The following is a 24,669-nucleotide window of genomic DNA, read 5'->3' on the forward strand; positions in this document are numbered from 1 at the left end:
CACACCGCACAGGAGTTGTGGCGGGGTATTGAACAACAGACCGACGAGTGGTTGCTGCCGGTGAGCCTCAAGCCCGGCCTGGTGGTGTGTGATAATGGGCGAAATCTCGTTGCAGCTCTGGGACTAGCCAATTTGACGCACATCCCTTGCTTGGCGCATGTGCTGAATTTGGTGGTGCAGAAGTTCATTCACAACTACCCCGACATGTCAGAGCTGCTGCATAAAGTGCGGGCCGTCTGTTCGCGCTTCCGGCGTTCACATCCTGCCGCTGCTCGCCTGTCTGCGCTACAGCGTAACTTCGGCCTTCCCGCTCACCGCCTCATATGCGACGTGCCCACCAGGTGGAACTCCACCTTGCACATGCTGGACAGACTGTGCGAGCAGCAGCAGGCCATAGTGGAGTTTCAGCTGCAGCACGCACGGGTCAGTCGCACTACAGAACAGCACCACTTCACCACCAATGACTGGGCCTCCATGCGAGACCTGTGTGCCCTGTTGCGCTGTTTCGAGTACTCCACCAACATGGCCAGTGGCGATGACACCATTATCAGCGTTACAATACCACTTCTATGTCTCCTTGAGAAAACACTTAGGGCGATGATGGAAGAGGAGGTGGCCCAGGAGGAGGAGGAGGAGGAAGAGGGGTCATTTTTAGCACTTTCAGGCCAGTCTCTTCGAAGTGACTCAGAGGGAGGTTTTTGGCAACAGCAGAGGCCAGGTACAAATGTGGCCAGCCAGGGCCCACTACTGGAGGACGAGGAGGACGAGGATGAGGAGGAGGTGGAGGAGGATGAGGATGAAGCATGGTCACAGCGGGGTGGCACCCAACGCAGCTCGGGTCCATCACTGGTGCGTGGCTGGGGGGAAAGGCAGGACGATGACGATACGCCTCCCACAGAGGACAGCTTGTCCTTACCCCTGGGCAGCCTGGCACACATGAGCGACTACATGCTGCAGTGCCTGCGCAACGACAGCAGAGTTGCCCACATTTTAACCTGTGCGGACTACTGGGTTGCCACCCTGCTGGATCCACGCTACAAAGACAATGTGCCCACCTTACTTCCTGCACTGGAGCGTGATAGGAAGATGCGCGAGTACAAGCGCACGTTGGTAGACGCGCTACTGAGAGCATTCCCAAATGTCACAGGGGAACAAGTGGAAGCCCAAGGCCAAGGCAGAGGAGGAGCAAGAGGTCGCCAAGGCAGCTGTGTCACGGCCAGCTCCTCTGAGGGCAGGGTTAGCATGGCAGAGATGTGGAAAACTTTTGTCAACACGCCACAGCTAACTGCACCACCACCTGATACGCAACGTGTTAGCAGGAGGCAACATTTCACTAACATGGTGGAACAGTACGTGTGCACACCCCTCCACGTACTGACTGATGGTTCGGCCCCATTCAACTTCTGGGTCTCTAAATTGTCCACGTGGCCAGAGCTAGCCTTTTATGCCTTGGAGGTGCTGGCCTGCCCGGCAGCCAGCGTTTTGTCTGAACGTGTATTCAGCACGGCAGGGGGCGTCATTACAGACAAACGCAGCCGCCTGTCTACAGCCAATGTGGACAAGCTGACGTTCATAAAAATGAACCAGGCATGGATCCCACAGGACCTGTCCGTCCCTTGTCCAGATTAGACATTAACTACCTCCCCATAACCATATATTTTGGACTCCAGGGCACTTCCTCATTCAATCCTATTTTTATTTTCATTTTACCATTATATTGCGAGGCTACCCAAAGTTGAATGAACCTCTCCTCTGCCTGTGTGCTAGGCCTAAATATATGCCAATGGACTGTTGCAGTGGTGGCTGACGTGAAGCCTCATTCTCTGCTATGACATGCAGACTAATTCTCTGCTGACATGAAGCCAGATTGTCTGTTACGGGACCTCTCTTCTCTGCCTGGGTGCTGGGCCTAAATTTATGACAATGGACTGTTGCAGTGGTGGCTGACGTGAAGCCTGATTCTCTGCTATGACATGCAGACTGATTCTCTGCTGACATGAAGCCAGATCCTCTGTTACGGGACCTCTCTCCTCTGCCTGGGTGCTGGGCCTAAATTTATGAAAATGGACTGTTGCAGTGGTGGGTGACGTGAAGCCTCATTCTCTGCTATGACATGCAGACTGATTCTCTGCTGACATGAAGCCAGATTGTCTGTTACGGGACCTCTCTGCTCTGCCTGTGTGCTAGGCCTAAATATATGCCAATGGACTGTTGCAGTGGTGGGTGACGTGAAGCCTCATTCTCTGCTATGACATGCAGACTGATTCTCTGCTGACATGAAGCCAGATTGTCTGTTACGGGACCTCTCTGCTCTGCCTGTGTGCTAGGCCTAAATATATGCCAATGGACTGTTGCAGTGGTGGGTGACGTGAAGCCTCATTCTCTGCTATGACATGCAGACTGATTCTCTGCTGACATGAAGCCAGATTGTCTGTTACGGGACCTCTCTGCTCTGCCTGTGTGCTAGGCCTAAATATATGCCAATGGACTGTTGCAGTGGTGGGTGACGTGAAGCCTCATTCTCTGCTATGACATGCAGACTGATTCTCTGCTGACATGAAGCCAGATTGTCTGTTACGGGACCTCTCTGCTCTGCCTGTGTGCTAGGCCTAAATATATGCCAATGGACTGTTGCAGTGGTGGGTGACGTGAAGCCTCATTCTCTGCTATGACATGCAGACTGATTCTCTGCTGACATGAAGCCAGATTGTCTGTTACGGGACCTCTCTGCTCTGCCTGTGTGCTAGGCCTAAATATATGCCAATGGACTGTTGCAGTGGTGGGTGACGTGAAGCCTCATTCTCTGCTATGACATGCAGACTGATTCTCTGCTGACATGAAGCCAGATTGTCTGTTACGGGACCTCTCTGCTCTGCCTGTGTGCTAGGCCTAAATATATGCCAATGGACTGTTGCAGTGGTGGGTGACGTGAAGCCTCATTCTCTGCTATGACATGCAGACTGATTCTCTGCTGACATGAAGCCAGATTGTCTGTTACGGGACCTCTCTGCTCTGCCTGTGTGCTAGGCCTAAATATATGCCAATGGACTGTTGCAGTGGTGGGTGACGTGAAGCCTGATTCTCTGCTATGACATGCAGACTGATTCTCTGCTGACATGAAGCCAGATCCTCTGTTACGGGACCTCTCTCCTCTGCCTGGGTGCTGGGCCTAAATATCTGACAATGGACTGTTGCAGTGGTGGCTGACGTGAAGCCTGATTCTCTGCTATGACATGAAGACTGATTCTCTGCTGACATGAAGCCAGATTGTCTGTTACGGGACCTCTCTCCTCTGCCTGGGTGCCGGGGCCTAAATATCTGAGAATGGACTGTTCCAGTGGTGGGTGACGGGAAGCCAGATTCTCTGCTATGGAACCTCTCTCCAATTGATTTTGGTTAATTTTTATTTATTTAATTTTTATTTTAATTCATTTCCCTATCCACATTTGTTTGCAGGGGATTTACCTACATGTTGCTGCCTTTTGCAGCCCTCTAGCCCTTTCCTGGGCTGTTTTACAGCCGTTTTAGTGCCGAAAAGTTCGGGTCCCCATTGACTTCAATGGGGTTCGGGTTCGGGACGAAGTTCGGATCGGGTTCGGATCCCGAACCCGAACATTTCCGGGATGTTCGGCCGAACTTCTCGAACCCGAACATCCAGGTGTTCGCTCAACTCTAGTCCTATTCTCTTTAATATATGTATTAATGATCTTGTAGAAGGCTTGCACAGTAAAATATAAATTTTTGCAGATGACACTAAACTGTGTAAAGTAATTAACACTGAAGAGGACAATATACTGCTACAGATGGATCTGGATAGATTAGAGGCTTGGGCAGAGAAGTGGCAGATGAGGTTTAACACTGACAAATGTAAGGTTATGCACATGGGAAGGAATAATGCAAGTCACCCGTACATACTAAATGGTAAAACACTCGGTAACACTGACGTGGAAAAGGATTTAGGAATTTTAATAAACAGCAAAGTAAGCAGTAAAAACCAACGTCAGGCAGTTGCTGCCAAGGCCAATAAGATAATGGGTTGCATCAAAAGGGGCATAGATGCCCGTGATGAGAACATAGTCCTACCACTTTACAAATCACTAGTCAGACCACACATGGAGTACTGTGTGCAGTTCTGGGATCCTGTGAACAAGGCAGACATAGCAGAGCTGGAGAGGGTTCAGAGGAGGGCAACTAAAGTAATAACTGGAATGGGGCAACTACAGTACCCTGAAAGATTATCAAAATTAGGGTTATTCACTTTTGAAAAAAGACTGAAGGGAGATTAAATTACTATGTCTAAATATATCAGCGCACAGTACAGAGATCTCTCCCATCATCTATTTATCCCCAGGATTGTGACTGTGAGGAGGGGATACCCTCTGCGTCTGGAGGAAAGAAGTTTTGTACACAAACAGAAGAGGATTCTTTGCAGTAAGAGCAGTGAGACTATGGAACTCTGCCTGAGGAGGTGGTGATGGTGAGTACAATAAAATAATTCAAGTGGGGCTTGAATGAATTTCTGGAGTGTAATAATATTACAGGCTATAGCTACTAGAGAGGGGTCGTTGATCCAGGGACTTATTCTGATTGCCTGATTGCAGTCGGGAAGGATTTTTTCCCCCTTAATTGGGGAAAATTTGGCTTCTACCTCACAGTTTTTTGGTTTATTTGCCCTCCTCTGGATCAACTTGCAGGATAACAGGCCGAACTAAATGGACAAATGTATTTTTTCGGCCTTATATACTATGTTACTATGTCACTAATAAGAACTCACCTCTTCGAAACACATAGATTGCCAACAGGACCTGTGAACAAGTTTTATTGCTGTCTCCTTGTCACTGAAAATAAAGAAAATTTCTCTCAAGAAAGCAGTGGTGCTGGAAAATTCTTCTCTATTGCTACTACCAAGGCCTTACCTTCACTTCCGTGCACCCGAGGTGGAACATTCACATCATCATAAAACAAGGGTGAGCTGGATACTTCTATTATCTATTATGTTACTATGTTACTATCTATGGCACACCAAAGGTTCCTTTCAAGTGATGCTTTAATTCATAATGTGCATATATACATCATTTTGTACATGCTTTTCATCCAGATGCCATGTAAGAGTCCCAACTATTGTTGGTCGAGCACCAAAGTGCTCGAGTGGTCGAGTAGACCAGGAGGAGAACCCGAGCATTAAACCAGGCACCCCCTGCTCCAAAGAGGGGAGGGTGTCTGGTTCATAGGAAAAGGTCAGAAATTGATGGAAACACCACTGAAATGGTTTGGGAACAGCATTGGGAGGATGTCTTTATGCATCTTGGACTCTCAGGTCACTACTGGGAACGATGTTGTCCGAGTAGATGGCCACTTTTGCAGATTGACAATAATACGCACAAAACCAAAGATAAAATAGATTTTAGAGGAAAAATTGCTAGGAAACATTATTTTCTGTATATTTACTTGCACAGTTGCAAGAAAAAGTATGACAACACTTTGCAATGATATGTATTTCTGCACAAATTGGTCATAAAATGTGATCTGATCTTCATCTAAGTCACAAGAATAGACAATCACAGTCTGCTTAAACTAATAAACACACAAAGAATTAAATGTTACCATGTTTTTATTGAACACACCATGTAAACATTCACAGTGCAGGTGGAAAAAGTATGTGAACCCCTAGACTAATAACCTCTCCAAGAGCTAGTTGAAGTGAGGTGTCAGCCAACTGAAGTCCAATCAATGAGATGAGATTGGAGGTGTTGGTTACAGCTGCACTGCTCTATAAAACAAACACCAGTTCTAGGTGTAGAAGAATCATTGCCTGATATGAATGATGCTGCGCACAAAAGTGCTCTCAGAACACGTACGATTAAGAATTGTTGACTTGCATAAAGCTGGAAAGGGTTATAAAATTATCTCCAAAAGCCTTGCTGTTCATAAGTCCACAGTAAGACAAATTGTCTATAAATAGAGAAAGTTGAGCACTTCTGCTACTCTCCCTAGGAGGGTCCATCCTGTAAAGATGACTGTAAGAGCACAGAGCAGACTGCTCAATGAGGTGAGCTCCTAGAGTGTCAGCTAAAGACTTACAAAAGTCTCTGGCATATGCTAACATCCCTGTTAGCGAATCTATGATGCGTAAAACACTAAACAAGAATGGATTTCCTGGGAGGATACCACAGAGGAGGTCACTGCTGTCCAAAAAAAACATTATTGCACATTTACAGTCAAGAGCCACGTCTGACTCCGTTATACCCGGGGTCAGGAAGTCACAGCGGGTGGCTGCGCACTCTATGTCTAAAGATAGCGCTGTGACTTAATGGTAGCTTTCTGTGTTTGCCTTACAATCCTTTTTGTCTCACTCTGGGATCCGTAGCTTCTTCTCCTCAGCTGTTTCTTGTCTGGCACTCCCAACCTCTTTATATTCCCCTCTCCCACTTCTCTGGTTGCCAGATAGAGAGCTTCCTGCCTGGACTTCTATACTGACCCACTGGAGCTGAGTTGCTGTTATTCCTGGTTGTCGTAAGAGAACATTACCCTCCAGATCCCTGTTAGTTGTTTGTTGTCGCCCACCTGGGACTATATGTTTTGTCAGTATTGTCTGTCCTCTCCCTGGTGTTTCCCTTTAGTGTTAGTGGTGCGGACTAGTGTTCCCACCGTGCTACTTAGGGCTCATCTTAGGGAAAGCCAGGGTTTAGGCATGTGATCGGCCTACGGGTTAGAAACCTGTCTAGAGACGTCAGGGCAATCAGGTGCCAGCCTCAAGGTGAGTTAGGGGTCACCATCTTTCCCTCTCCCTTGGACAGGGCCTTCCTTTTCCACCCCTTTGCGTCACGTAAATGATCGGCACGCTGGTCGGGATAAGTGCACCTGGATGTTCCACAGCAGTACTGGCAAAATATTCTGTGGACAGATGAAACCAAAGTTGAGTTGTTTGGAAGAAACGCACAACACTATGTGTGGAGAAAAAGAGGCACAGCACACAAACGTCAAAACTCATCCCAAATGTGAAGTATGGTGGGGGGGCGTAATGGTTTGGGGCTGCTTTGCTGCGTCAGGGCCTGGACGGATTGCTATCACCGAAGGAAAAATGAATTCCCAAGTTTATCAAGACATTTTGCAGGAGAACTTAAGGCCATCTGTCCACTAGCTGAAGCTCAACAGAAGATGGGTGTTGCAACAGGACAACGACCCAAAATATAGAAGTAAATCAACAACAGAATGGCTTAAACAGAAGAAAAATCGCCTTCTTTAGTGGCCCAGTCAGAGTCCAGACCTCAACCCGATTGAGATGCTGTGGCATGACCTCAAGAAAGTGGCATGGATATTAGTGCTGCCAATATATATGTGATTTCAACAATGTTTTAGAAATTATATGTTCAATAAAATGTATTACTTTGTGCTATACAATTGCTGTCCTGATTTCTAGTTGTTTTGGGTGTAAAGTTGATGCTTTAATGGACAGCACCATACCGGGCGTTTTTTTGCTCTGCGATTTGGGTGTGTGTGCCTAAGCAGATCAGTTTAAGCACGGCATGTTGTCGCTTCCCCAATGCAGTGCTACACTTCTTCCAGCTACTGACTGATAAATGACTGGTGCTGCAAGATGATAATTCAGAGGTGGAAGTGGAGAAGAAGGGGGAGGGGGGTTGCAGCCACTAGCGTAGGTGGTAGCGGAAATCCTGATGGAAGTATGGCCTGCAATCCTTGGTGTCGGTAGCACCTGTGCCATCCCAGGGTATGACTCGCTCCCGGCCTCTACAACATTCACCTAGTGTGCTGTCAGGGAAATGTTGAGTCCCTAGCCAAAAGCACTTGTCCATGTGTCAGTCGTTAAGTGGACCTTCCCAATAACTGTTGGTCAGGGGGAAGTTACAGGACACATGTTGTTGTAAGGCTGAGACTGCACACCGTGGCGGCTGGCGGCTAGGGACAGAGTAACGCGGGACAGCCACTGCTATCAGGCTGCGGAAAGCCTCAGTGTCCATAAGCCTAAATGGCAACATTTCCAGGGCCAGCTATTTGGAAAGTTGCACATTTAGTGCTATGGCCTGTGGGTTGGTGGCTAGGTATTTGCGCTTTCATTCTAAGGCCTGGGGTATAGACATCTGTATGCTGCGCTGGGACACAGAAGTGGATGTGCTAGCTGATGGTTCTTGCGACGGTCCAGGTGTATGGTGGGAGGCATCCGGGCCTGCGTCTTCGACAGGGGATTGGCCAGCACATAACACAGGGGAAGAGGAGTCAGTGGTGTGACCCGCAGACACTGATTTTGGACCCAGGCGTTCAGCTCACCTTGATGCCATGTGGCGGATCATGCTGGTGGTGGTGAGGTTTGTAGTGTTCATGCCCCTGCTCATTTTGGTACAGCATAGGTTGCAAATGACAATTCTTTTATCGTCCGCACTTTTCTCAAAAAAGCGACCCACTGCGGAACACCTATACCTTGGCAAGGGAGATTTCCGCAAGAGGGTGCTCCAGGGAACAGTTGCAGGCCTGTTTGGTGTGGCCCGCCTTTTCCCTTTTGCCACCCCACTGCCTCTTCCAGCCTGTTGCGGTGCTGCAGATCCCTCCCCCTCTGTACCGTTCTCCTCCCTCGGCATGCCACCTTCCCAGGTTGGGTCAGTGACTTTATTGTCCACCACCTCCTCTTCCACTTCCTCACTCTGGTTATTCTCCTGACTTGTTGACCTAACAACCTCCGTAATTGACGACTGTGTCTCATCCTCATCCACCTCTTGAGACACTAATTGCAGTTGACTTATTGGCAACTGTGTCTCATTAACATCATCCACCTCTTGAAACACTAATTGCCATTCCTAACCGTCATATTCTTGTGACTGTGGATGCTCAAGAGTTTGGGAATCAGGGCACAATATCTCCTCATGTCCCTCTTCAAGCGGGCTGGTCGAGAGGCCTAAATCAAGTGTTTTATCACTTGTTTGCCAAGACTCTCCATGGTGGAGGAAGGAGTATCAGGGTGAGGATTCTGTTGACCAGACTCTTGGCTACTAAGACTGGACTTGGTGGATGACAGGGTGGTATTTAACCAACTGGAAGCATTATCTGCTGCAATCCAACCAACCACCTGGTCGCACTGGTCTAACTTCGAGAGTGGTGTCCTGCGCCGCCCTGCAAACTGGGACATGAAGCTAGGTATCATGGAGGAGTGTCTCTCTTGTGCTCTGGCAGCAGACACAGTTTCACTCTGCCCAGGGCCACGGCCTCTACTTGCACCATCAGCAGCACAGCCACTTCCCCGCCCCTTACTGTTCGCCTTGCGCATATTAAATGGTATATATGCTTACAAGTATGTCCCACGTGCAGCAGAGCAGGTTTTGTAACTGTGTGCGCAAATAAAGTACACAGAATGTAACAGATATTTTTAGGATGTGCACATGTTAAACAAAGGGATTTAGCACAAATAATGTTGCTGTCCACAGCGTCTATGAAAAAAGTACACTGAATGTCACTTTTTTTTAGGACGCACAAACGTTATACAGGGGGTATAGGTCAAGTAATATCGCTTTCACCAGAGGCTAATAAAAAATTACACCGAATTAATGTCACTGATATTTAGGACGCGCAAACATTATACAGGAGTTATAGCGCAGGTAATGTAACTGTCCGCAGCCGACACCATCTACAGAAAAAGTACCCTGGATGTCAAAGATTATTTTTAGGCTGCGCACATGTTACGTAGGAGATGTAGCGCAGATAATATCGCTGTCACCAGCGGTGAAAAAAATTACACTGAATGTCACTGATATTTCGGATGTGCTAACGTTATACTGGAGATGCAGCGCAGATAATGTCGCTGTCTGCAGCGGCCAAACAATTGCAAGCTATTTAGCGCAGGTTGCACTAAAAATATATATTGCTGCCAGATACAAGTATTAAGGCTGGTTACAGCCTGTATTTGTGGGCGGGGCTGCTGGCTATATCTTTCCACGCGACCTCCCCCTGAGGACGGTCGCTTCATGCTGCTCTTTCTTGGTCCAGTCCGTCACTTCCGGTTCACGGCCACGTCACTTCCGGGTAAGTCTCGGCCTTCTAGGCTTCCCCAGCTGGGGGCAGCGTTCGTCCGCCGCCCGGCCGGGCCCGGCCAGTCTTCTTCTCCCCTCCAGCTCCGGGGGAGCCTCCTCGCTACAGGTGTGTTTTCTTGTCCGCAGTAGGGGTTCGGCGGGACCGGCACCCACGGCGCTTCAGGTAGGGCGGACCGTTCCGCTGGGCTCAGCCTGCGCCTCAGTCCCCTAGCAAACCGGTTTGTTTGGGCATACACGGAGCTGCAGTATCTGGCAATAATACCAGTCTTCTTGAATGAATGGATGTATTTGTTTAGGGAAACGTTTTCTGTGGATCATAAAGCGCTCTGATTGCCTTCTGTCTACCCACGTTCTCTTTTTCTTCTTCTTCTTCTTCCAATTTTAAATGCGTGATTAAATCCTATTTAAAAAGAGTAATATAATCTTTAATATGCTACAGAATAGGTATTGCAAGGTTCACCTTTTATCAGCTTCATTCTGTGTTTTTTGTTCATTCGTTGTACAACCGTATAACAGCGTCTGATTAACCAAAAAGGTTCATATCTCTCTTGTTAAAAATTGCCTTTAATACACAATGTGGGTGGAGGCTGCAGTCCTATCACGTCAGCCGGAGATATTGATGCCGCTTCTGCCCTACATGTGGGCAGCCACAGACGTGGAGCTGTATGGCGAGATTTATCAGTGTGTGTATGCCAGTTGTACATTGTGGAGCATGATGTTCAGAATGATGTTCACTCCGGTGGGCGCTGTGGCCTCCTCAAAACTTAGAAGCTCCGCCCGCTTCATTATTGCAGCTGCGCTTTGGCCACGTGACCAATGAATGTAATGTCAGAGGTAGAGGCCTAAGTACCCACCGGGGTGACACAGCCTCTTTAACAGCTGTTTGGTGTGGGTACAGGCTATGCACATGCCTGTGACATCTGTTGTGCCGCCCTCCTGTGCACATATACATCTCACCGCAGGTCATTCCACCCTCCTGAGCACTTGGTTATAGCGCAGTGGTGTGATGCCGCGCTCCTGTGCACACGTGTGCGGCACCCCTATCTTGTGCCACCCTCCTGGGCACATTACACGGCTTAGCGGTGTTGTGCCACCCTCCATGCTCGGGTACCTGGCACAGCTGTCTTGTGCCGCCCTCCTGTGCACATGCGTGTGGCACTGCCATGTTTTTCCGCCCTGCCACGTGTATGGGGGAGGGCGCGATAACCCTTAAACGGGCCCTTCCTTTCTCAGGTGCAGCGGCTGTTTTCCGGTTGTCTTATGTGCCATTTCGGGCTCGGGGCTGTCTTCATGAGTTTGTTGTCTTTATCTAGGTGCTGATAAATTTTTCCAAAATGAATAGGGCTGCAGTACCGTCTGATATCCAGTCTTCCGGTTTGGCCAAGTTGCTGCTCAGCTTCCCGAATTTCTTCAGGTATCACGCACATGTCATTTTGTCCGTTTTCCATGCTTCTTGTCTCACTCTCACACTTCATCTGTAGTCTCCCTGGATCACCCAGGCTCGTTCCGTCTCTGTCATCCTGGATCTCCCAGGTACACGCTGTCTCTGGTACACTCTGCCTCTGTCATCCTGGATCGCCCAGGCCCACGCTGCCTCTGTCATCCTGGATCGCCCAGGCCCACGCTGCCTCTGTCATCCTGGATCGCCCAGGCCCACGCTGCCTCTGTCATCCTGGATCACCCAGGCCCACGCTGCCTCTGTCATCCTTGCTCCCCGTCCACAGTCCTCCGTTCCCCCATCTTCCTTCTCTTCCTGTCTCTCCTAAAGCGGTGTCTATTAAAATAATAAGAATAAAATCTAATTGATACAAGTACTTCTTCAGTACACTGGACCTGGGGGCATCTCCAACTGTAATCAGGTATAATTGCATGTATTGTTTTCTATTTTTCATTTATTTCACAGTGCATTTCAGCCGAGGAGCCATGGTTGGCATCAGTTGGCAGGCACGGGGCTTGCCGGCCTGTTTTTCCATTCCGGTGGGAGTGGGCTGGTCCTGCTTCTGCTGGGGGGAGAGTTCAAGTATGAAGACAGAGAGGGGAGGGAGCGTATGCCAGAGCTTCTATTCCTGGGAACAGAACATAAAAAAAAAAGTGTAGCTAACTCCATGAAGGTTGTCTTAGTAGTGGGGTTTAGTTGCCGTGCTATTTTCCGGTTTCCTAATGTACCATTTTGGGCACTCTTTTCTTAAATCAAACAGGGCTGCGGTACTGTCTGATATTCAGTCCTCCCGATCAGCCAAGTAGCCGCTCATCAGCTTCTCGAACTCTTCAGGTATCATGCATACCTCTTCTGTCTGTCTTCCCTGCTTCTTGACACACTCTCACGTCATCCGAAGTCCCCTGGCGGGTCCGCCCAGGCTCGCTCTACCCCTGTCATCCAGGATCGCCCAGGACCGTTCTGTCGTCCTGGGTCGCCCAGGCTCGCTCTGTCTCTGCCATCCTGGATCGCCCAGGCTCGCTCTGTCTCTGCCATCCTGGATCGCCCAGGCTCACTCTGCTTCTGTCATCGTGGTTCGCCCAGGCTCGCTCGGCTCCTGTCATCCTGGATCGCCCAGGCTCGCTCAGCTCTTGTCATCCTGGATCGCCCAGGCTCGCTCTGCCCCTGTTATTCTGGATCGCCCAGACTCGCTCTGTCTCTGCCATCCTGGATCGCCCAGGCTCGCTCTGCTCCTGTCATTCTGGTTCGCCCAGGCTCGCTCCGCCCCTGTCATCCTGGATCGTCCAGGCTCGCTCCGCCCCTGTCATCCTGGATCGCCCAGGCTCGCTCCGCCCCTGTCATCCTGGATTGCCCAGGCTCGCCCTGCTCCTGTCATCTTGGATCGCCCAGGCTCGCCCTGCTCCTGTCACCCTGGATTGCCCAGGCTCGCTCTGCCCCTGTCATCCGGGATCGTCCAGGCTCGCTCTGCCCTTGTCATCCGGGATCGCCCAGGCTCACTCTGCTCCTGTCATCCTGGATCGCCCAGGCTCGCTCTGCTCCTGTCATCCTGGATCGCCCAGGCTCGCTCTGCTCCTGTCATCCTGATCGCCCAGGCTCGCTCTGCTCCTGTCATCCTGGTGTCACGACCGCTATCCCAGCAGCAGTCGTGTCGCACCAGACGGAGGGGAAGGGGGACCCTTATCTACGGATGGGAAATAGAACGGTCACCCCTGACGAACCCTAAGCTGGCACCTGTCTGCCCTGATACCCTAGACGGGGTGTGAACCCGTGCGGCGAGCAGGATGCCTAAACCCTCAGTCACCCTAACAAGACTAGACTGGGGAAAGGCAGATGGGAGCACTAGTCACCATCACTCACGTCTAGGAGAACAACAGGGGAAGACAGCAACAAACAAACAATCTATAACATAGATAGACTTATCCAGTCACGAGCAGAGAAGGTGATCCCAATAACGACAGTCCACTCCAGACCAGAGCTCCACAGCAATACCGTCAAACGATCTCCTTCTAAGGTCAGAATAGCACTGGAAGTAAGGACTATATCTGGCAATGACTGCAAGTGAAACTGAAACTAATATAGTGGCTGGGAGTGGCAGACAGGACTCACCTGAGAAGGATGCCTACAAACTCCCAGTCAGGACAAAAAGGTTCACAAGGCAAAACCCGGATGACATACCCTGAACCACGGAACAAACTCACAAGCTATCGCGAGTAGCCAGTCGCTGCGACCTTCTCCTCCCAGACCTGTCTGGATCAGTCACAGTCGTGACACCTGGATCGCCCAGGCTCGCTCTGCTCCTGTCTCCTGGATCGCCCAGGATCGCTCTGCTCCTGTCATCCTGGATCGCCCAGGCTCGCTCTGCTCCTGTCATCCTGGATCGCCCAGGCTCGCTCTGCTCCTGTCTCCTGGATCGCCCAGGATCGCTCTGCTCCTGTCATCCTGGATCGCCCAGGCTCGCTCTGCTCCTGTCATCCTGGATCGCCCAGGCTCGCTCTGCTCCTGTCATCCTGGATCGCCCAGGCTCGCTCTGCTCCTGTCATCCTGGATCGCCCTGGCTCGCTCTGCTCCTGTCATCCTGGATCGCCCAGGCTCGCTCTGCTCCTGTCATCCTGGCTCGCCCGGGCTCGCTCTGCTCCTGTCATCCTGGATCGCCCAGGCTCGCCCTGTCTGTCATTCGGCATCGCCCAAGCTCACTCTGCCTCTCTCATCCTGGATCGCCCAGGCCCACGTTGCCTCTCTCATCCTGGATCGCCCAGGCCCACGTTGCCTCTCTCATCCTGGATCGCCCAGGCCCACGTTGCCTCTCTCATCCTGGATCGCCCAGGCCCACGTTGCCTCTCTCATCCTGGATCGCCCAGGCCCACATTGCCTCTCTCATCCTGGATCGCCCAGGCCCACGTTGCCTCTCTCATCCTGGATCGCCCAGGCCCACGTTGCCTCTCTCATCCTGGATCGCCCAGGCCCACGTTGCCTCTCTCATCCTGGATCGCCCAAGCTTGCCCTTCCGCTGTCATCCTGGACCGTCACTTTACCAACTACCCAGTGCCTTCACGGCTCGCTCAGGTCATTTAACAGCCCAGCTCCTGCCTGAATCACTCTGGCCCTTGTTACTTCCCGTGTCGGTCGGTTCAATTAACTATTTCCCTCCTACAGCGTGGGTAGTCTTTTTGCCCACTTATTCAGGCCTACCCCGCGCTGGCTCCGGGCACAGTTCAGCCAGATGGATCATGGAGGGTGATAGGCATCCCTCCCGACTCCACGCCAATGTACACCTCAGCCCCTGCCACAAGTATTAAGGCTGGTTACAGCCTGTATTTGTGGGCGGGGCTGCTGGCTATATCTTTCCACGCGACCTCCCCCTGAGGACGGTCGCTTCATGCCCCACCCTCCCGACCCTTCTTTCTTTCATTCCACTCTCTTGGGTGGCCCACTTATTCAGGCCTACCCCGCGCTGGCTCCGGGCACAGTTCAGCCAGATGGATCATGGAGGGTGATAGGCATCCCTCCCGACTCCACGCCAATGTACACCTCAGCCCCTGCCACAACTATAGTCCTTAAAAGGACTTTTGGGTCTCCAACAAGTTTTTTACAATAAAATAATACTATTTCACTCCCTACACAATCTGTCCCTTCTTCAGCACAGCTGTCACGGTCACGTACACACACAAGCAGGGGGGGAGGATAGTGACCACTGTGCTCCACCCTCAACCCTGGCCCTATCTACTTGCCTCGCGAGTCCTAATGACAGGGGAAAACTGGATGGCAGTCCCTAGCTTAACTACCTCCGGACCGCCTAACACACGGATGCGTCCTGGAGGCGGTCGATTCATTCCTCCTGGACGCATCCGTGCGTCATCTCGCTAAACGCGAGATTTCGGTCTGAGCCGGCCCGCGCATGCGCATTGCGGGCCGGCAAAAGTTGAAGAACCATTTTATCACCAGCCTGCCAGCCAATGATCGTTGGTTGGCGATTTTTAAAATCCCTAATCAGAAGCCATCTAACACCTTATATTTGTAAATATAAGGTGTTAAATGGCTTCCCTGCTCCTCTGCTGGTCCTTTTCGTCAGTTGGTCTCAGCAGAGGAGCAGGCATCACAGTGAGTAGCACCAAAAACTACACCTTAGCCCCAGATCACCCCCCAGCACCCCAATTAACCCCTTGATCACCCCTTCTTGCCCCTGTCAATCACCTAGTGAAAGGGAAAAAAGTGATCAGTGTAAACTGTGACTTTTTTTTCCCACTGGTATTGACTGTTAGGTTTTAGGATAGTTTAGGCCCCTTTGTTAGGTAGTTAGCGTCAGTTAGCGCCCATCCCACCGCACCGCAGTCACTGATTCACTGATTAGCGTATTGCTAATCAGCATTGGTACTTTTATAGTATATGTAAGTGATCAGAATTGATCACAGTCAGATCTATAATAGTATTAGTGTCACCTTAGTTCGCCCTCCACCCAAAACACAGTGTTTGCCCGATCAGGCCTGAACGGTCGCCCACACCTGCGTTCACCCACGCCCGCCCCGCCGCAGTGACAAAAAAATATATATTTTCTTTATCATTGCACAATCACTTTACAAGTGCTGCGGCGATAAAAAAATCAGTTTTTATATTTTTTATCAATCGCAGCGGCTTCCGGTACTTCGCTAGCCTCCCATTTGTAAGACAGGCTTGCTTTTTTTCTTGGGTAGTCTCAGGGAATACCCCCTAAATTTAGTTGAACAAATGGTAAATAATGGGTATTCTTCTGAAGAGGCCTACAGGCTTCTGACCCAGTCGGATGAGGAATGGGAACCCTCATCTGACAAATCCAGCGGGTCAGAATACGAACCTGTAGAAAGCAGTGGCAGTCTAACCCAAAGTTCGGACGAGGAGGTTGAGGTCTCTGATACCACCAGGCGTACCCGGCCCCGTGTTGCTAGACCACAGATTGCGCAGGATCCGCTTCAAGGGCAGCAGAGTGGGGCTGGCGCTGTCGGATTACGTGGTGAGGCATACCCCAGCAGCGCAGCCCATCCTGGACCTAGTACTAGCACTCCCGTACAACATGGTGAAGTGGCGAGCACCAGAAGGGCAGTTGAAGCTGGTACGGTGGCGCGTGCAGTAGTTACCCCGTCGCAGCCACCGCACAGACAGGCCCGTAGAGCCCCTAGAATCCCTGAGGTGCTGGCAAATCCTGATTGGCAATCCCCAACTTCAGCCACACATGTAGTTCCCCCTTTCACCGCCCAGTCTGGAGTTCGGGTTGAGACAGCTCAGATCGGTTCGGCCCTGGGATTTTTTGAGCTGTTCTTGACTGCGGAGCTCTTGGACTTAGTTGTGGCAGAAACAAATCGTTATGCCACTCCAAGTTTCCGAATTTTTCTGGGCCTTCTCCTCAAAATGGGTCTAACCAAAAAGCATAAATTGTGGTCATATTGGAAGCCAATTCATCACCTGCCCATGTTCTCTGCTGCTATGTCCAGGACACAATTTAAGACCATCCTGCGTTTCCTGCACTTTAGCGACAACACCACCTCCCGTCCCAGAGGCCACCCAGCTTTTGACCGGCTCCACAAAATTCGGCCCCTCATAGACCACTTCAACCAGAAATTTGCAATTTTGTATACCCCTGAGCAAAACATCTGCGTAGACAAGTCCCTAATACATAAAACAATACATCCCAAGCAAGCGCGCCCAGTATGGGGTCAAATTGCATAAGCTCTGTGAAAGGGCCACAGGCTATACCCACAAATTTTGGATCTATGAGGGTAAAGATCAGACCCTAGAGCCGGTCGGTATCCCTGACTACCTGGGGAGCAGTGGGAAGACAGTCTGGGACTTGGTGTCACCCTTATTTGGCAAGGGGTACCATCTTTATGTGGACAATTTCTACACAAATGTGACCCTCTTCATGCATTTGTTCCTAGAACAGATTGGCTGCTGTGGCACCGCGCAAACTAGTCACGTGGGCTTCCCCCAACGACTCTTTACCACCCGTCTTGCAAGGGGGGAGAGGGCTGCCTTGTGTAACCAAGAACTGCTCGCGGTGAAATGGAGAGACAAGCGTGACGTTTACATGCTCTCCTCCATTCACGCAGACACGACAATACAAATAGAACGGGCAACCAGTGTCATTGAAAAGCCCCTCTCAGTCCACGACTATAACCTTCACATGGCAGGGGTGGAATTCAATTACCAGATGTTTGCTCCGTATTTAGTTTCCCGACGCACCAGACGCTGATATAAGAAGGTGTCTGTAAATTTAATTCAATTGGCTGCATATAATAGTTTTGTTCTCTACAGTAAGGCTGGGAGAACAGGATCCTTCCTCAAATTTCAGGAAGAGATCATCGAGAACCTTTTGTATCCAGGAGGTTGCGTGGCCCCATCCACCAGTGTAGTGAGCCGTCTACACGAGCGACATTTCCCCAATGTCGTTGCTGGTACCTCAACCCAACCGTCACCCCAAAAAAGATGTTGTGTCTGTAGCAGGAGTGGAATAAGGCGTGACACCCACTATTTCTGTCCTGACTGCCCTGACCACCCTGCCCTATGCTTAGGGGAGTGTTTCTGGAAGTACCACACACAGGTACACTTAGCATAGGGATCACATCTCATAGGACAGGTACACAGGGCTATTAGGGCCCATTCACACACAGCTGCTGCAAACCTCTCCTTTCACCTGGGACAAAGTGCATAATGCACTTCGCCACATCTTTGGGCGATTTGCGCTTTGCACATTGTCCCATGGGGAAGGAGAGGTTTGCTCTATAAAGGTAAAAAAAAACAAAAAACAAAAAAAACACCAGTAAGCAAAAAAGTTAACGTTCAGTTCAAAAAGTTAAATAAAGTTTATATGTTCTGTTCAAATGATGTTATAAAGTTAATAAAATGTATTGCGTTGCGGCCTGGTTTTTTCTTTTCTTTTTTTTTTTCTTTTTACCTTCCAGGTGGACCAACCGATCGGCTAGCTGCAGCACTGATGTGCATTCTGACAGAAGCATTGCGCTAATTTTTTGTCACAAGTTAGTGGAATACGAGACTTTGTAAGAAAAAAAATATAAAAAATCATCATTTTCCGCTAACTTGTGACAAAAAATATAAAATTCTAGGAACTCGCCATGCCCCTCACGGAATACCTTGGGGTGTCTTCTTTCCAAAATGGGGTCAATTGTGGGGTAGTTATACTGCCTTGGCATTTTAGGGGCCCAGATGCGTGAGAAGTAGTTTGAAATCAAAATCTGTAAAAAATGCCCTGTGAAATCCGAAATGTGCTCGTTGGAATGTGGGCCCATTTGCCCACCTAGGCTGCAAAAAAGTGTCACACATGTGGTATCGCCGTACTCGCTGGGTGAGAGAAATATCTCGGCAAAAGACAACTTTTCCCATTTTTTTATACAAAGTTGGCATTTGACCAAGATATTTATCTCACCCAGCATGGGTATATGTAAAATGACACCCCAAAACACATTCCCCAACTACTCCTGAGTACGGCGATACCAGATGTGTGACACTTTTTTGCAGCCTAGGTGGGCAAAGGTGCCCACAATCCAAAGAGCACCTTTGCCCACCTTTTACACATTTTGATTGCAAACTACTTTGCATGCATTTGGGCCCCTAAAATGCCAGGGCAGTATAACTACCCCACAAGTGACCCCATTTTGGAAAGAGGACACCCCAAGGTATTTCATGATGGGCATAGTGAGTTCATGGAAGTTTTTTTTTGTCACAAGTTAGTGGAATATGAAACTTTGTAAGGAAAAAAATAAATAAAAAAATCATCATTTTCCGCTAACTTGTGACAAAAAAATAAAAAAGTTCTATGAACTCACTATGCCCATCAGCGAATACCTTAGGGTGTCTACATTCTGAAATGGGGTCATTTGTGGGGTTTTTCTACTGTCTGGGCATTGTAGAACCTCAGGAAACATGACAGGTGCTCAGAAAGTCAGAGCTGCTTCAAAAAGCAGAAATTCACATTTTTGTACCATAGTTTGTAAATGCTATAACTTTTACCCAAACCATTTTAATTTTTACCCAAACATTTTTTTTTATCAAAGACATGTAGAACAAAAAATTTAGCGAAAAAATTATATATGATGTCGTTTTAAAAAAAAAAATGACAACTGAAAGTTACATTTTGATTAATAACAAAAAAGTAAAAATGTCAGCAGCCATGAAATACCACCAAATGAAAGCTCTATTAGTGAGAAGAAAAGGAGGTAAAATTCAATTGGGTGGTAAGTTGCATGACCGAGCAATAAACGGTGAAAGTAGTGTAGTGCAGAAGGGTAAAAAGTGGCCTGGTCATTAAGGGTGTTTAAGCTAGGGGGGCTGAAGTGGTTAAAATACGTGCTGGGAGAACAGACAAAATGAACAACGGATAGTGAACGGACCGAGTCAAAACCAAGAGTGCAACGAAGTACAAATGGAGTAAGCAAAGAATAGTCAGGAGATACCGGGGTCAAATACCAGGAGAGTAATACGGTGCCACAGGAATAAGAAAGAACAAGTCAGGTCACAAGCCGAAGGTCACACCAAGAGGTCACGTAAGGAACAAGGAGCAAGCAAGGACGGGTCAAATCCAGAGAGCGCAGGTAACTCTATAGTAGATAGCCTTGGACAATTAATCACAGGTAACCTGTGGCTAGCAGGTTGTCTGTTTAAATACTGAAGAGGAGAGGTCCTGTGACGGGGCTAGCGCCACCCGACCTCCACCAAGTCTGACGCTGAGCGCCGAGTGGCCAGCCCCTTATGCGTTACTATGGGGATGGGGGCCGCTTGCCGCACAGAGAGGAAGCATGCAGCCGGGCGTGCTCCGCCCCCCCGTAGCCCCAACAACCGATACGGCGTGCGGGCCTGCCGTCACGTTACACCAGGGCGCAGGAGAGGAGAGGCACGTTGCCCTGTGACAACAGCTCTCCCTGACTAAGACTGAGCCGAACACTTCTCATCGGGTGCTATATAGCTGTATAGCACCCGATGACGCTTTCCGTACAGCCAATCACTGTAATGCCAGTAGCCAACATGGCTACGGCATTACAGTGAATGGTAGTACTTACCTTCACGCTTATTGGCTGTGTAGCAGCCAATAAATGTGCGGGGAGGAGATGCTCGCCCAACACTATTCACAACCTTTCGTCGGATGATGACCTTTATCAAGGGGGGTCTGTGGCCTGAAGGAGGGATTCCATTGACATAATGGTCAGGAGAGTACCTCACTAGCATTTATGGGAGAGTATTCTAGGTACGCTATGCTCTGTGACCTGTGCAGAGGTGATTGTATAACTAAAGATTGGATAAGCTATTGTGAATGGTGGATCCTGTGCTTATCTGTCATTTTAATTATGCCTGTAATAATATCCCCTCTATGTATAGATAAGCAGGTAACTGCAGTAAAGTGATCTGTACAGACTAATAAGTGGTGCCAATTATTTGAGTTAGTGGCCAGTGGAAAAACTGCTGAATTTTATGGTTTTTGTTTAAATATATCTATTGACATTGAAAATTAAAAATATGTTAAACCTAAAAAACATGATTTAAAGGGATTCTGTCACCAGGTTTCACCCCCTCCAGATAAAAATATGGTTATGTTCAGGGAGCTTTAACCATTCCTAATATGGTCTTATAAATGTTATCTGTAGGCTCATTTTGCTAAAAATACGCTGTTACTAACCTGTCATTCATAAAAATAAATAGGGTGCCCAAGGGGATGTAAATGGCTCCAAGCTGCCGTCCGCACCCGCTGCCATTCGTGCCCAGCGCCGCCTCATAATCTTCTGTGACTCCTCCTGCTCTCTCTCCCTCCCCCCTCTTCCTGCTGTAAGATTGCTGTGACGCCTCCAGCTCTCTCTCCCTCCCTCCTCCTCCTGCTGTAAGATTGCTGTGACACCTCCCCCCTCCTCCTGCTGTAAGATTGCTGTGACGCCTCCAGCTCTCCCTCCCCCTCCTCCTGCTGTAACATCGCAATGTTACAGCAGGAGGAAGGGGGAGGGAGGGAGAGCGGGAGGCGTCACAGCAATCTTACAGCAGGAGGAGGGGGGAGGGAGGGAGGGAGAGTGGGAGGCGTCACAGAAATCTTACAGCAGGAGGAGGGGGGAGGGAGGGAGGGAGGGAGAGAGAGAGAGAGCAAGAGGCGTCACAGAAGATTATGAGGTGGCGCTGGGCACGAACGGCAGCGGGTGCAGGCGGCAGCTTGGAGCCATTTACATCCCCTTGGGCACCTTATTTTTATGAATGACAGGTTAGTAATAGCGTATTTTTAGCAAAATGAGCCTACAGATTACATTTATAAGACCACATTAGGAATAGTTAAAGCTCCCTGAACATAACCATATTTTTATCTGGAGGGGGTGAAACCTGGTGACAGATTCCCTTTAAACATTTTTGGATGACACATTTCCTTTAAAGGGTTGTCTGGGACTTAAATATTGATTACCTATCTTCAAGATCTGATTGGTGATGATCTGACTGCCAATTCCCCCGCAGATCGCCTGTTGGTAGAGGATGTAGCACTGGCCAAGACTGCAGTCTTTTGCTCAGCCTGTGACATAATGTCCACCTGTCATGTGACCTTTGCTGCTATGCAACGTACTTGGTCCAAGAGTTGCAGCTCCTGCAAACAGCTGAGTGCCAGGAGTTGGAGCCCCACCAATCAGATCTAGATAGGTTGTCAACATTAATTCAGACAGGGACGATCTAATAACGGTGTATAGATAACTCAAAGGCCAATAGAGAGATCTCTCCCAAGAATATCTATACTCAGGGCTGTGACAGTGAAAAGGGAACATCCTCTATGTCTAAAGAGTAATCGGAGGTGGTTGTGATGGTGAACTTAAAAGGGGCTTACATGAACTTTTGAGTATAATACTTTTACAAGTTATAGGTAGGGATGAGCGAATCTGTGGAATTTCTGGTTCGGCCGAACTTCAGCTCAAAGTTCGGGTTCGAGACCCTAACTTGACCCCGGATACCATTAAAGTCAATGGATACCCGAACTTCACTTTATTTTCCATTATAACATGGTTATAACAGAAAATAATAGCATTCTTAATACAGAATGCTAAATAAAATGGCCATTGAGGAGTTAAAAATAATTTAAAAAAAAACCCCATCCATTGATCACGCAGCCGGTATCCTCTTCTTTCTTCTTTCTGCACCGCCGGTCCTTCTATCTTCATTCAGCAGGATCTGCTATGATGTCACCGCGGTCACCCGGCGGTGAGCGCTGTGACGTTATTGCAGGTCCTGAAGAAAGAAGAGGATACCGGTTGTGTGATCAAGTGGATGAGGTGATTTTTTTTATTATTATTATTTTTAACCCCTCAATGGCTATTTTATTTAGCATGCTATTATTTTCCATTATGACCATGTTATAATGGAAAATAATAAAATCACCCGAACACCGAACCCGACCTTCAGTGAAAAAGGTACCCGAACTCGCAAAGATTAGTACGAACCCGAACTTCGCAGTTTGGGTTTGCTCAACCCTTATTATAGGTACTAGAATTCTGGAGATGAGGGGGGAAAAAATGTTTTTCCTTCCTCAACGTAACAGGCTCAACTGGATCGCCATAGAGTATGTCTTTTGTCATCCTTACAACATATGTCACTATGTTACCTGATTCAAAACTGGCAAGCAGTGTAGGCAGCATTTAGGCTATATTCACAAAACTAAAAGCAACGTCACACAGCTGTTTTTAGAACAATGGAACAATGGAAGTCTATGGGAATATTCACATGGACTTTTTTTTTAATAGTCGTCATGTCCTATTTACGGTCATTTTCACGGACTGACAGACCCCATGCAATTGAAAACGTCTGTTAACTGAAAAAAGCCCTTTTAAAAAAAAAAATGTCATGTGAATGTACCCTTACTCGCTGTCACTAATTTGACCATTTTATTGATGATAAATGTGTCTGCATACAGTTCCAAGAAAAAGTATGTGAACCCTTTGGAATGATATGGATTTCTGCACAAATTGGTCATAAAATGTGATCTGATCTTCATCTAAGTCACAACAATAGACAATCACAGTCTGCTTAAACTAATAACACACAAATAATTAAATGTTACCATGATTTTATTGAACACACCATGTAAACATTCACAGTGCAGGTGGAAAAAGTATGTGAACCCCTAGACTAATGACATCTCCAAGAGCTAATTGGAGTGAGGTGTCAGCCAACTGGAGTCCAATCAATAAGAGGAGATTGGAGGTTTTGGTTACAGCTGCCCTGCCCTATAGAAAGCACACACCAGTTCTGGGTTTGCTTTTCACAAGAGGCATTGCCTGATGTGAATAATGCCTCAGCAAAAAAGAGCTCTCAGAAGACATACGATTAAGAATTGTTGATTTGCATAAAGCTGGAAACGGTTATAAAAGTATTTCCAAAAGCCTTGCTGTTCATCAGTCCACGATAAGACAAATTGTCTATAAATGGAGAAAGTTCAGCACTGCTGCTACTCTCCCTAGGAGTGTTCGTCCTGTAAAGATGACTGCAAGAGCACAGCGCAGACTGCTCAATGAGGTGAGGAAGAATCCTAGAGTGTCAGCTAAAGACTTACAAAAGTCTTTAGCATATGCTAACATCCCTGTTAGCGAATCTACGATACGTAAAACACTAAACAAGAATGGATTTCATGGGAGGATACCACAGAGGAAGCCACTGCTGTCCGAAAAAAATATTGCTGCACGTTTACATTTTGCATAAGAGCACCTGGATGTTCCACAGCAGTACTGGCAAAATATTTTGTGGACAGATGAAACCAAAGTTGTGTTGTTTGGAAGAAACACACAACACTATGTGTGGCGAAAAAGAGGCACAGCACACCAACATCAAAACCTCATCCCAACTTTGAAGTATGGTGGTGGGGGCATCATGGTTTGGGGCTGCTTTGCTGCATCAGGGTCTGGACGGATTGCTATCATAGGAAAAATGAATTCCCAAGTTTATCAAGACATTTTGCAGGAGAACTTAAGGCCATCTGTCCACCAGCTGAAGCTCAACAGAAGATGGGTGTTGCAACAGGACAACGACCCAAAGCATAGAAGTAAATCAACAACAGAATGGCTTAAACATAAGAAAATGCACCTTCTGGAGTGGCCCAGTCAGAGTCCTGACCTCAACCCGATTGAGATGCTGTGGCATGACCTCAAGAAAGCGATTAACACCAGATATCCCAAGAATATTACTGAACTGAAACAGTTCTGT

This window comes from Bufo gargarizans, chromosome 2 (genome assembly GCF_014858855.1).
Source record: "Bufo gargarizans isolate SCDJY-AF-19 chromosome 2, ASM1485885v1, whole genome shotgun sequence".
Classification (NCBI taxonomy): domain Eukaryota; kingdom Metazoa; phylum Chordata; class Amphibia; order Anura; family Bufonidae; genus Bufo; species Bufo gargarizans.